Source organism: Anneissia japonica, unplaced genomic scaffold (genome assembly GCF_011630105.1).
Source record: "Anneissia japonica isolate Jap-2015-1 unplaced genomic scaffold, ASM1163010v1 scaffold288284_len1145801_cov181, whole genome shotgun sequence".
In the NCBI taxonomy this organism is placed as follows: domain Eukaryota; kingdom Metazoa; phylum Echinodermata; class Crinoidea; order Comatulida; family Comatulidae; genus Anneissia; species Anneissia japonica.
In genome coordinates, this window is record NW_022712730.1 from 865,441 (window position 1) to 876,629 (window position 11,189).

Below are 11,189 nucleotides of genomic sequence, written 5' to 3' on the forward strand. Positions count from 1 at the left end.
AAAATAATTTGTTGGAGCATGTTTACAATAATAATAATAATAATAATAATAATAATAATAATAATAATAGGTAGATTTATTTTATTATTTTTTTCCAATTCCAAAACAAATAAAAAGTATGATGTTACTTCCATTCAGTAATGTTTCACCACTAATCTAGTAGGTTCATCAGACTGGCAAACCATCTTTTTTCTACTGCTTTTAACTGCTACTGCTTTTAAAGCAATAGGTAGATATATAAGGCGCAAATAAGTGCCATGTCCAAGTAAATAAAAGGTAAGGTGAACATAAAGAAAAAGCAGAAGAAAAAGCAGGAGACTCAAAGAGCAGAAAGAGAAAAAGAACAGATTAAACAGGCCACTTTTTTCTTTCTTAGGTCCATTACTTTAATAACCTTGTATACTGTATAAAATGGGCATTACATAAAAGATAACAATGCTACACAAACATTTTGAATGTGCCAATTTCAAAATTAATAAAGTTTCTCTCCACCCATGAGTATAAGGACCCAGTAGGTTTAAATGTCAGTACTCTGATTATTTGCTGCAAAATTACAGAGTAACCTAGCAGAAGCTATTTAATACACAGACGTTTGATCCAACGAATGGGGTAATAACATTAAGCACACAGAGACCTTGAAAATATTTTAAATTATTTGATATAAGACCGACATATTAGTATTACATTAATAACCCTTTTAGAAGTATAATTGATACATTATATTAAAGAATATATAGGAATAGACAATACATCAAGAAGAAATTTATGTGCAATATATAATGATGCAATCTGCTACCGAAAAGAAATGCAAAAATAATAAACCTACTTGGCATACATCCCCACGAGTCATGAATTAGTTCAATTTTCTCATGGAAAATCATTTCCTTTGAGACTTGACGATAACTGATCAACGATATCCTCATGTATCAATTTGTATGAACAGAATAATCCGCTACTATTTAAATTTATAAATTCCGTGCGGAATGAATAAGACACTTGATATCACAGCGTTGTTTGGGAATATTATTTGCTAGGAGACATTAGTTTCTGGGTTATTTGACCAAATAAAACATGCGTTGAACAAGATACGTGACGCACAATGGATCATAGTAAGAAACGCAATTTCTAAATAACAAATTTTGCGAAGGGCTATTTATCTGGAGCTGAAGTAGGCTTGTGAATTATTGTATTATCTTATAAATGTGTTTATATATTTAAATCGCTACGAAGGCAATTCATCTCAATTTGATCAATCAAGACAAATGTCAGAGTAAGAGAGACAAAGGCGAAAAATGATTTCTGGTATTTAGATTTATCTATTTTACCATCGGACAGACTTGCTGCTTTAAGTTTTGGTCTACATTTCAAATAAACAAGAAAAAAAACATCTTTTGTCCGATTTATGTTTGTATTTCTTAAAATTAGATATAACAATAATAATAATAATAATAATAATTTATTTGAACGTATACTTTTGTATTAGTGGCACAAGCCAATTTGGCAGTGCGTTCAGAAACTACAATACTTAAACTAAAACTTAAAAAATAAATTACAAGGATCGTCAATTAAACATAGACATAAAAGCAAAATAAAGAGGGAAGAAAAAAAAAACAAGATAAGGTCAAAGCTGAAGAAACAAAATAATTGTTCATGTAGCTACCTTGTTTTATGCATATGTGGCAAAGACAAGCCAAGCCAGTCACTCGTCGCAAAAATCGATTTTGAGTTATTAATACAGTGTTAGAGAGTAAAATATTAGCTATAAAATGGTAAAAAAACCATTCAAATCGGACATTTCCTTATGAGGTTACAGGCGTTTAAACATACAGCTGTTTAAAGAACAATGTATGAGAAATTAACCGTCAAATTTTATGATTTCAGGCATTTCTCATGCAGAAACTATCTTTAAATCCTTAAAAAGTATTGTTTTAACATTGAAAATGGGGAAAATAACACCATAGAATGATGTGTAGATATATAAAGGTTAGTTTAGTGCAATAAAATAGATTTTTAAAAATTTGACATTCCAGCATGTTTTGGCCATTTTCTCTGAAACACGATTTGCGACGAGTGACTGGTTTGGCTTGTCTTTGCCACATATACATGTATTAAACATGTATATAAGGCCACACACATACACATACGAAGACATACATATACTGCATATATACATATATACACACATACACGTGCATATAACACATATACACATATATGTATCATATGTGACATACATATATATTATATAATTAAACATAAAATATTTTACATTTTTCGGAGGACGATTCAACCAAATTAAAGCTTTTTTCTTAGAAAACATGGAGACGAACAGTGAAGAAGAAAGAAAACAGATGTCAAGAACAACCAATGAAATATCATGGCTGGCCCAGGACAGAGGACAATGGAAAACATGAAGAGGATTAAGTAAGAAAATTTGAGAAAACTTACTTAAATATTCTAATAAAATAAAAAAAAATAAAAAAATAAAAAATTAAAAATGTTTTGTCTTTACCTCTACTATCAAAATACTTAGTAATTAAATATTAATTTTTTTTTAAAAAATTTTCAGAGGAAAATTCAACCAAATTAAAGCTATTTTTGAGAAAAATTGCTTTAATATTTTAATAAGATTTTGGACATTTTTGGTACAGTTTTTAACATATTAAAATGAACTTTTGACCAATTTGTACCAGAAGCCCGATCAGCTAATCCATTTAGAAAGATAGTTAACCGCATGGAATAATGCATATAATTAAATAAGCTACTTGAATTATTGAAATTACTGATAATTAATGAGTTCTTTTGTTGGATATATTACCGTTTCAGATAATTCTAACATTAGTATTTTAGAATAGGTTCTGACAGAGGAGTCGTTGAATTACAGCTGCATCGTCACCCGTTGGGACGCTAACAAGAACGCGCTGTATCTTATGCATTAATCACATTAGATTAATGCCCTCCGGACCGCAATATGATGAGGTTTTCGTCATATGAATTTATGCACTGTGTTGTGGTTCCATCTTAACCCTCTTCAGCTAGTCGCCACTTCATGTGAGTGGATGAAAATAGCCATTATCGCTAATGCGTACTGCTATCAAAAATCTTGATGTTAATCAGTAACTAAATATATTCAGTACCGCATCTTTGTACATGGATGATACTACTATCATTATCGATGCTTCTTATGAATGGAAAACAAACACTTTTAAAATGTCACAACCTGCGGTCCTCCCCTCAGTCGAATTGCATTCTCATACAAAAGCAACTGGCTTGCCAAGTATACTTAAGGAAGTGGGGTTGTTTATATTCATAAATTCATTAATTTATTGTATTAAATTATTCATTCATTCATTAATCTATCTATTCATTTATCAATGCATTCATTCATTCATTCATTTATCTATTTGTTTATGTTATTTTAATTCATTTGATATATCCATCCATTTATTTCATTATTCATCCATTCATTTATTATTTTATTCATTCATTCATTCACTTGTTCGTTCATTGTTTGCTCCATCCATCCATCATTTCACTCATTCAGTATTTGTTTAGTATGAGCCCAACACATACACCGTGACACCCCGCCCCTGCCACTCTTTATGTCATTGCATTTACCTACATGACTCACAAATCACAAAGAACTAATTAAAGCCACCCAGTCTATGACCATATATAGGCACATCATAAATATCATTAGTTTCTTCGATCACATGTTTATTCATTTGTTCATATTATATTAAATCCATTTATTGTTATTTGCATAAATATGTATGTAAATATGTATATAGAATACAAATAGAAATAAACTTTGATCTAAGAGATTACAAATAAACAATTACAAATATTAAACAAAAAAGAAAAAAAAAACTGCAAATGACACCATAGGATGTCAGATCACTCTCGTAATTTGTAAATTGTTCACAAGCATTCTGTGAGAAAAGCTGTTGCAGGTGTACAGAAGCTGTAGAAATCTGTACAAGTAGTGATGGACCAATAACATCTGCCACTATGTAACTTAAAAATAAAAAATCTTGGTGTTTGACAGAGGTTGAACCAGGTCCCAAGGACAAAAACAGATTTTATGAATATCATCGGAAAAAACAGATGCATTAGAAAACAAAATGCTATTGTTAATAAAATTCAATAACTGAATAAATACTTGACAATTCTTGGATCTCATAAAGAAATTTGACAAGTAAATGTTCTTTTTTGTTCTGTGTAAAGTAGTTTAGTTCTTACAGGGCGTTTCCCTGCTAATGGATCCTGAGATAGTAGTTCCGTCCCTTCTCTATTTTTACTTTACTGCATATTTTTGTGCCATATTTTTTTTAAAAACATTTTTTGATTAATACAATGAAGTAAAAAAAAAATAGTTAATTGATTTACCTATTCTCAAAAACTTAAATTTATTTTCTTCATATTCTATATCACAGCTTTGTATGCCACTGTATTTTCTGAACTACTTGAAACACAAGCATATTTTTTTGTTGAAGTTATTTCAGTAGCATTAATTGGCCTATCATATTTATTTTTACTATACTATTGTCATAAATGTTATTACAATTACTATTATTATTATGATTATTAATATTAGTATTATTATAAATGCATCAATAAAACAAAACCTTCATAATGATCTTTGCAAGACTGTTTAATTATATTTAGACCCTCCGGCTTGTTGTTCTCTTGCTACCGCCCTCCAGCAACCGGCCATTCAAGTATCAATTTCATTGCAATCAATGCAATAATGATTACAACCCCGAAATGTTTCTTCAACGAATTGATTTTATGATTTGTAACAAATTAATTAAGAAAATAATTCCATCACCATTGTAATCTGGTCGCATGTAAACATCGTCATAGAAACCCAGTGCGCTGGAAAGAAGTTATATTGATTTGATGTCAATGCGATAGCTGTCCTGCATCTTCTGTGCTCTGTGAACTGCGAGTAACATAGCGGACGTTACAACTGCCTGTTGTACTAAGAATCAATGGACATCTGTCTAGGTATTTGTACAGCAGACCTACAGTTCTACCAGCGCTCTATGAACCGCGAGTAATATGCTGCAGTTATCATTCCATGTGAGTAATTCTTAGGGAATCGTAAGCAATGCGATGGCACATCTCCTCCGGGAATTGCGAGAAATGTGACACCACTCCAATACTCTTGTATCCGCACAGAAGGCAAAACCTCTGATGAACCACAAGTAATCTAGTCGTTATCCCACGACAGCTATATTATTGGAACCTCAAGTAATGTGATCCAATGACAACATAATTTCTCTATTTCTCTGACATCCAATAACAAGTCGGTATCTCACAGAATGGAAAAATGTGATGCTTTTTAAGTAAGTTGCAATCGAGGCATGGTAGCCGTGGAAAATTATTTTCAGTTGCAAGAAAAAGAATCTTTACAGGATGCGAAGTAGGCACCCTAAATATCTTCACTCCATTCTCTTTTTGCCACGCATGACGTCATCCACAGGCATCCAAAGTTGCGAGAAGCTACATCAAGAGCATCTGTTTATAAAGTTCTTAACATATATTCAGAACATAACAATTAAATACAAACAGTAAACTTTAAAACACTAAAAACACAATAAATGATGCCCATGTCAGGCATGTATGTCTGCGTTTTTAACAACCCATAGCCATCGCTGAGGCTCCAATGAAACAAACATGTTTCAGCAGGAGATGGGCCACTTTCCTTGTTAGATTTTTGCTTGATGGTGGAAGTGCGGGAAACTGTGTCAATTTTTTAGATACTCGCATGGAGATTTAGGATCTGCGTTGACTCCGAGAGTATAGTTATTCCATATTAGCTGCGCTCAATGCCAAGCACTGCAATGGCTTTTTGATACTAGCAGCGTTGAATGCGAACCGCCAGCAATGTGACGGCACTTGCAGCAATGTCCGTTAAACAAACTATCATCTCCACAGGCCATTGCTCAATCTATGTTCTGAACTACTGTGTTGATAGCATGGTTCCAGCGATAATTGCTTTGCAATGTGGTTTTGAAATAGGTCGGTTAAAAAGTGTCCTTTTGACCTTTTCTTAATGTTCACAATAACATTTAATTTTCATGACCAACTAAAAAGAATGAAAAAACATAGTAAAATTAATAATATATAAAAATAAAGTGGAAATTTAAAAACAACTTTAAAAATTCATCAACTTTTCACCTTTCATATTGTTTCTCTAAAATGGGGAACCTACTGAGGTGTATATACTTGACAAGTACAGTAATATAGTAGTAGTATTATAGTAGGCTTGCTATCCAAAAACCATTGTCGTTATTGTAGTTAAATGTTACTATTAGCATAAGAATGTGGCTGAGTATTGTATACTTTAGTACAGAGAAGTCCTAACACTTTTACTCCAAACTTTGCCAATAGTAAATTTTTTCAATTTTATAAACTTTAGGGGGCCCAGGTCAGCTGGCCACCCCCCCCCCCCACCTTGTATCAGCCACTGGTGTAGGCACACTATTAAGTTTCCTCACATATTCTTACTAGATTATAAAAACTATCAACAAATCTATAAAATTCAGGGTATATTGACTGTGGAAATCATAAAATTATTCCTTTCAATGTTTTCAGGCATCGACATCTCAAATGTTGGGTTTATTTCCCCAAAAATAAATATCACATTTCTTCTAAAGAATATCATTGTACAAGTATGAATATGACAATAATCTATCATCCATGCATGTGAAGTATACTGTATCTTAAAGGCCTCTTGTCAGGAAAAGGGCTTCATAATTCATCAATATACACAGTTTCATTCTCTTCTGCTCTCTGTATGGTACAGAAAGACCTCTTGTACTTTTACAGTCAAAGCCCAAGGGATAACCAAAATTGGGAGAAACCATTTAAGATTGGGTAAAAATAATAATAATAAAAGTTTCATAGCACTGATTTTGATCCTAATGTAAGAATAAGATCATATTTTCTGTCAAAATTCATCAACTTTGTTTTGAAATTGTTTTATGTTAACGTTCAGCAAAACAACACCACATTCAACAGAGCACTTAATGACGTAATTGGAAAAAATGTAAATTTACTCACCCAAATAATTTGAGTTGACTACAAACAGGATTTACGATGTGCACGATCGACCTGGCCTAGTATCTTGTCCATATATCACCATTTCTGGAGGTGTACAACAAACAAGGTATTATTTTGTAGAACTAACACTACCAGACAGCCCTCCACCAAGCCTAATGCTAAATGTGCCCATAACTCATCTTTACTTTCACACCGTTAAACAAAGTGTTTCAGACCTCAGGGCATTTATCCCAGTTTTTATGGTTTTATCACCTTGTATTTCAATTGACCATAAATGTCTTAATCATCTTTAAACGTAGTTCTTTATTCCAAGCTGACAAGACTGAATCAATATTCTACCCTATCCCTATTCCCACAACACAGCCTGTAAAATATCTACCCAAATAACATTTCGATCCTCTGTTGACAGGAATTAAGAAAGAACAAAGCTTCCAACTGACACTATTTCATTTTGATTTGTTATTACATTAATTAAATGTATTTTAAAATAGCTACCTAAATAATTGTTCACCCTGGTTGAAAGGAATTTGAAAAAGAACAAACCACCAACAGAGACCCTTTCACTTTGATTTGTTAGTATATTTATTAAATGTATTTTGTGGACTGAAATTTTATATTTTTCTCAGTCCATATTTTACACCTTAGGTGACACTTTTTTATATCTTGTTTTAAAAACTTAACTTTTTAAAGACTGTCAAAGGAGGGCGGAAAAAATAAAAACTAGACTTACTATGTATGTTTGAACAACAGAACATAGGGCTTTTCCTCATTGCTTTATTGCGAAATGAAGTTGAAATTGCAAAAGTCGTTTGTATAAAGTCAAAACACGGAAAACCAATATAATTTTAATGAAGTGGAAAAAAATGAAGTGGGGGAAAAAATGCCGGATCATCACAAAAATTCAGTCATTTCTTTACTGGACATTTACAAACTATTATAAAAAGTTACGTTTACACCCATTGAAAACTTTTTATAGATATTCACGTCTGGGATCTCAAAAATTTAACTGGCCCTCTAAAGTACACCATTGACTGATTCGTCGCCAACACATAATACTATCTTCCTTGTCACATGGTTACATTTTTCCGAATGTTTCATTCAGATTTGTTTGTTTGTTTGTTTGTTTAATTTATTTCTCCACACATAAGTTGATCCGTTTTCGAAATATGTACACCCTACTCTGTATCGTCACAAAAATTTAAACCCTTTACTTGACCTTTGACAAACTGTTATACAAGGTTTAAATTATACACTGGATTGTCACTATTAACGCATAAAAATTTCTTCCTTGTAACTTGATTAAACTTTCCCCGTAAGTTTCATTCAGAACAACTGACTGGTTTTTAAAATATACGTGTAGACTGTTTGACCTTAAATCACTTTAATTGGTCCTCACACATACACCCCACCATAGTTTGACACTAAATATTAGGTTTCACATCCTTGGTATTTGGCAAAGCATGGAAAAATTCTAAGCATGGGAAGTGACCAAAGTGACGGCCAGAAAAAAAACAGTGCAAAAAGATAAAATATATGCAAGAAAAAAGAAAAAAAAAAATCAGAACAAAAACAATGGCTTTCCCCAGTACTGCTGGGAAAAGCCAATACTGTAATTTTTTTTTTATTTTGTTTAGCAGATAGTTTTGCTAAAAATATCGAGACGGATTAAAAAATAAAAATAGATTTTCATTGCTGAATGTTAACAGTGTTAAAAGATTTAAATTTATAAATTAAAAAAATATACATATCTTATTTTTGGAGATTTAAAAGCAGCGGCAAAGCGTAATAAAAATAAAGAAAACTTTTATTTTTTGTCCTGACATTTTCATTTTTCATGACGGCAGGTGAGCTAATTGGCCAAAAAGATACTGTTTAGTTTAATGATTATTAAATCTAATAGGAACAGCATGGGAAACAGTCTTTGTGGATAAGTTTTGAAAGCTGTGCATGGTTAGATTAGTATTAGCTGAATAAATTGTGCCCTAAAAAAAAGACTAGGTTAAAACCGAGCAGTGCAAAAGCTGGACATGTGCTATCACTGGACAGATTAGAAGCAATGAAAGCTACGTTTGGTACGTGTGCATGTGACCAGAAGTACAGATTGCATCTTTGTTGATATATTTCTCATCCTACCATTAGTGGATTCAGGGGTGGAGAAAGATGCATTCCACGCCCCCAACCCCCCCTCCCCGCATCAGCCAAAAACTGTCTAACCAAATGTGAAATAATTTAGATAAAAAATAGATAAATTGCAAGAAAAGCTACAGCCCCTGGATTCCCACGATAAAGAACATCATCTTCCTTTAGGTATAAAACTTATGGCATTTGCTACCTTTCCATGCTTCTTCTAAATTATACATCAATGTTGATTAAGCAATTGTTCACAGGGGCGGATTTAGGGGGGAGGCCAGCCCGGCCCTGGCCCCCCCCCCTTTTGGGACGTAAAAAAAAAAAAAAAGAAAGAAATGATAGCCCACAACGCCTCAAATGTTATTTTCTGGCGTCTACAACGCAAAAATTTCGTGGGGGCATGCCCCCGGACCCCCTAGGGCATTGTTGTCTCGATCGGCCCAAATTTCGGCCCCCCACTTTCGACCACCCCTTTGGACATCTCTGGATCCGCCCCTGGTTCAAAGACATTGAATAACCAATTTAGTATTTTCACTCTGAAATGCTCAAAAGTTGTTGATAATTATGAGGCTACACCAGACTGGGCAATGATTCCCTTCCTATATATATATATATATCTTCCCTTTAAAAAAACCATTATTTCAAGCCTTGAAATAGTGTTAAGTATGATTGGTTGCGTATACATTTTTATAACACACATAAAATGTGGAACAGCTGTGCTGACACAAATTAATAATAGTTTTAATATCCTACCACATGTTTATCAATGTTATTAAACTTTGTGCTCATAACATTCAATTTCATAAAAAAAATGATATGACCGCACTATTAATGAAATCACTTCTGAGCAACAATTTAATTATTCACAAATCAGCATGTCATTTTACCTTGACTACACCGTGAGCCGCCATTGTTTTTCATCTCTCAGAATTAAGGTACCTTGTTCGACAAAGATGCTCTTAATCAGAATTTATTGGTCTTTGCTCATTGTACGACTAAAAGTAGTCCCGGGGGATGGCAGGGGATGAATACACATTTGCACATACTTGTACTGCGTCATCTTCAACAGCTGTAATGATAATAATATAATGCACATTTTAAGCTATAAGAAATGTATTACATAATCCAGGTACAGTAAACAGAATACTTTTGCATACATACAACAGTGATGTATTTAGCATTCAAAATCTTTACGCACAAATTGCCAAAATTTTGGAGATCTGATTTACAAAAAAACAACTTTGATTACAATGTACAACAAAGGAAACAGTACTTAGAATAAGAACAGTAATGAAATGTTAACAGCAACAACACTATTATAACTGGAAAAATTTCAACGATAAAATTTACTTCAGCCTGGATAATAAGCTGGGCACACACGGTGCTGAACGACGGTCATACGACCGTCGGCTGACGAATCCAACTCCACTTCATGTGAGGCTCAGAAATGCCATCTGCTGAGTATTGGTGGTAGTATGAATAGTCCATAATAAAAAACAATCTGTTGCGTACGTGTCGTGGCGCTGCGTTCTCCATAGAATCAGGTCTGACGACTGTCAAGTGCAGCGACTACCCGCCCTGCTTTATAGAACTGAAGTGGAGAGGACTGTGGAGTTGAATAGCTTAGTGGTTAATATGCTTGTCTTCTAACCAGGGTCCTGGGTTCAATTCCTTTAACAGCAGGACTTTTTCTCACAACTAAAAACAACTCCATGTCCAAGGCCTCATAATGAAAATAATAATAATAGATGGATTTATATAGCGCAAATAAACGCGGTCTCTATGCGCTAGACAATATTAAAGTCAAGAACACAAAGAAAAAAGCCGGGAAAAAAAACAAAAAACAAAACCAAAAAAACAAAACAATAAACACCAAGCTAGCACCCAAACCAAAGTATGGTTTTATGGTCATAAATAGAGACTCCGCTGATAAAAGCATCACATTATTTCATTTCTTTAAAAGAGAGGGCCCCTGAATATCAGCCGAC

General features: G+C 33.2%; 1 long non-coding RNA gene across 1 annotated transcript; it reads right to left on the minus strand.

The window, feature by feature from the left end:
• Nucleotides 1–3,700: 3,700 nt before the first annotated feature.
• LOC117108168 lies at nt 3,701–10,481 on the minus strand. Its single transcript, XR_004445338.1, has 3 exons — nt 10,089–10,481; nt 7,072–7,155; nt 3,701–6,094 (listed from the first exon to the last, which is right to left on the minus strand). It is a non-coding gene; the product is annotated as an uncharacterized LOC117108168 (long non-coding RNA).
• Between the last annotated feature and the right edge of the window lie 708 nt (nt 10,482–11,189).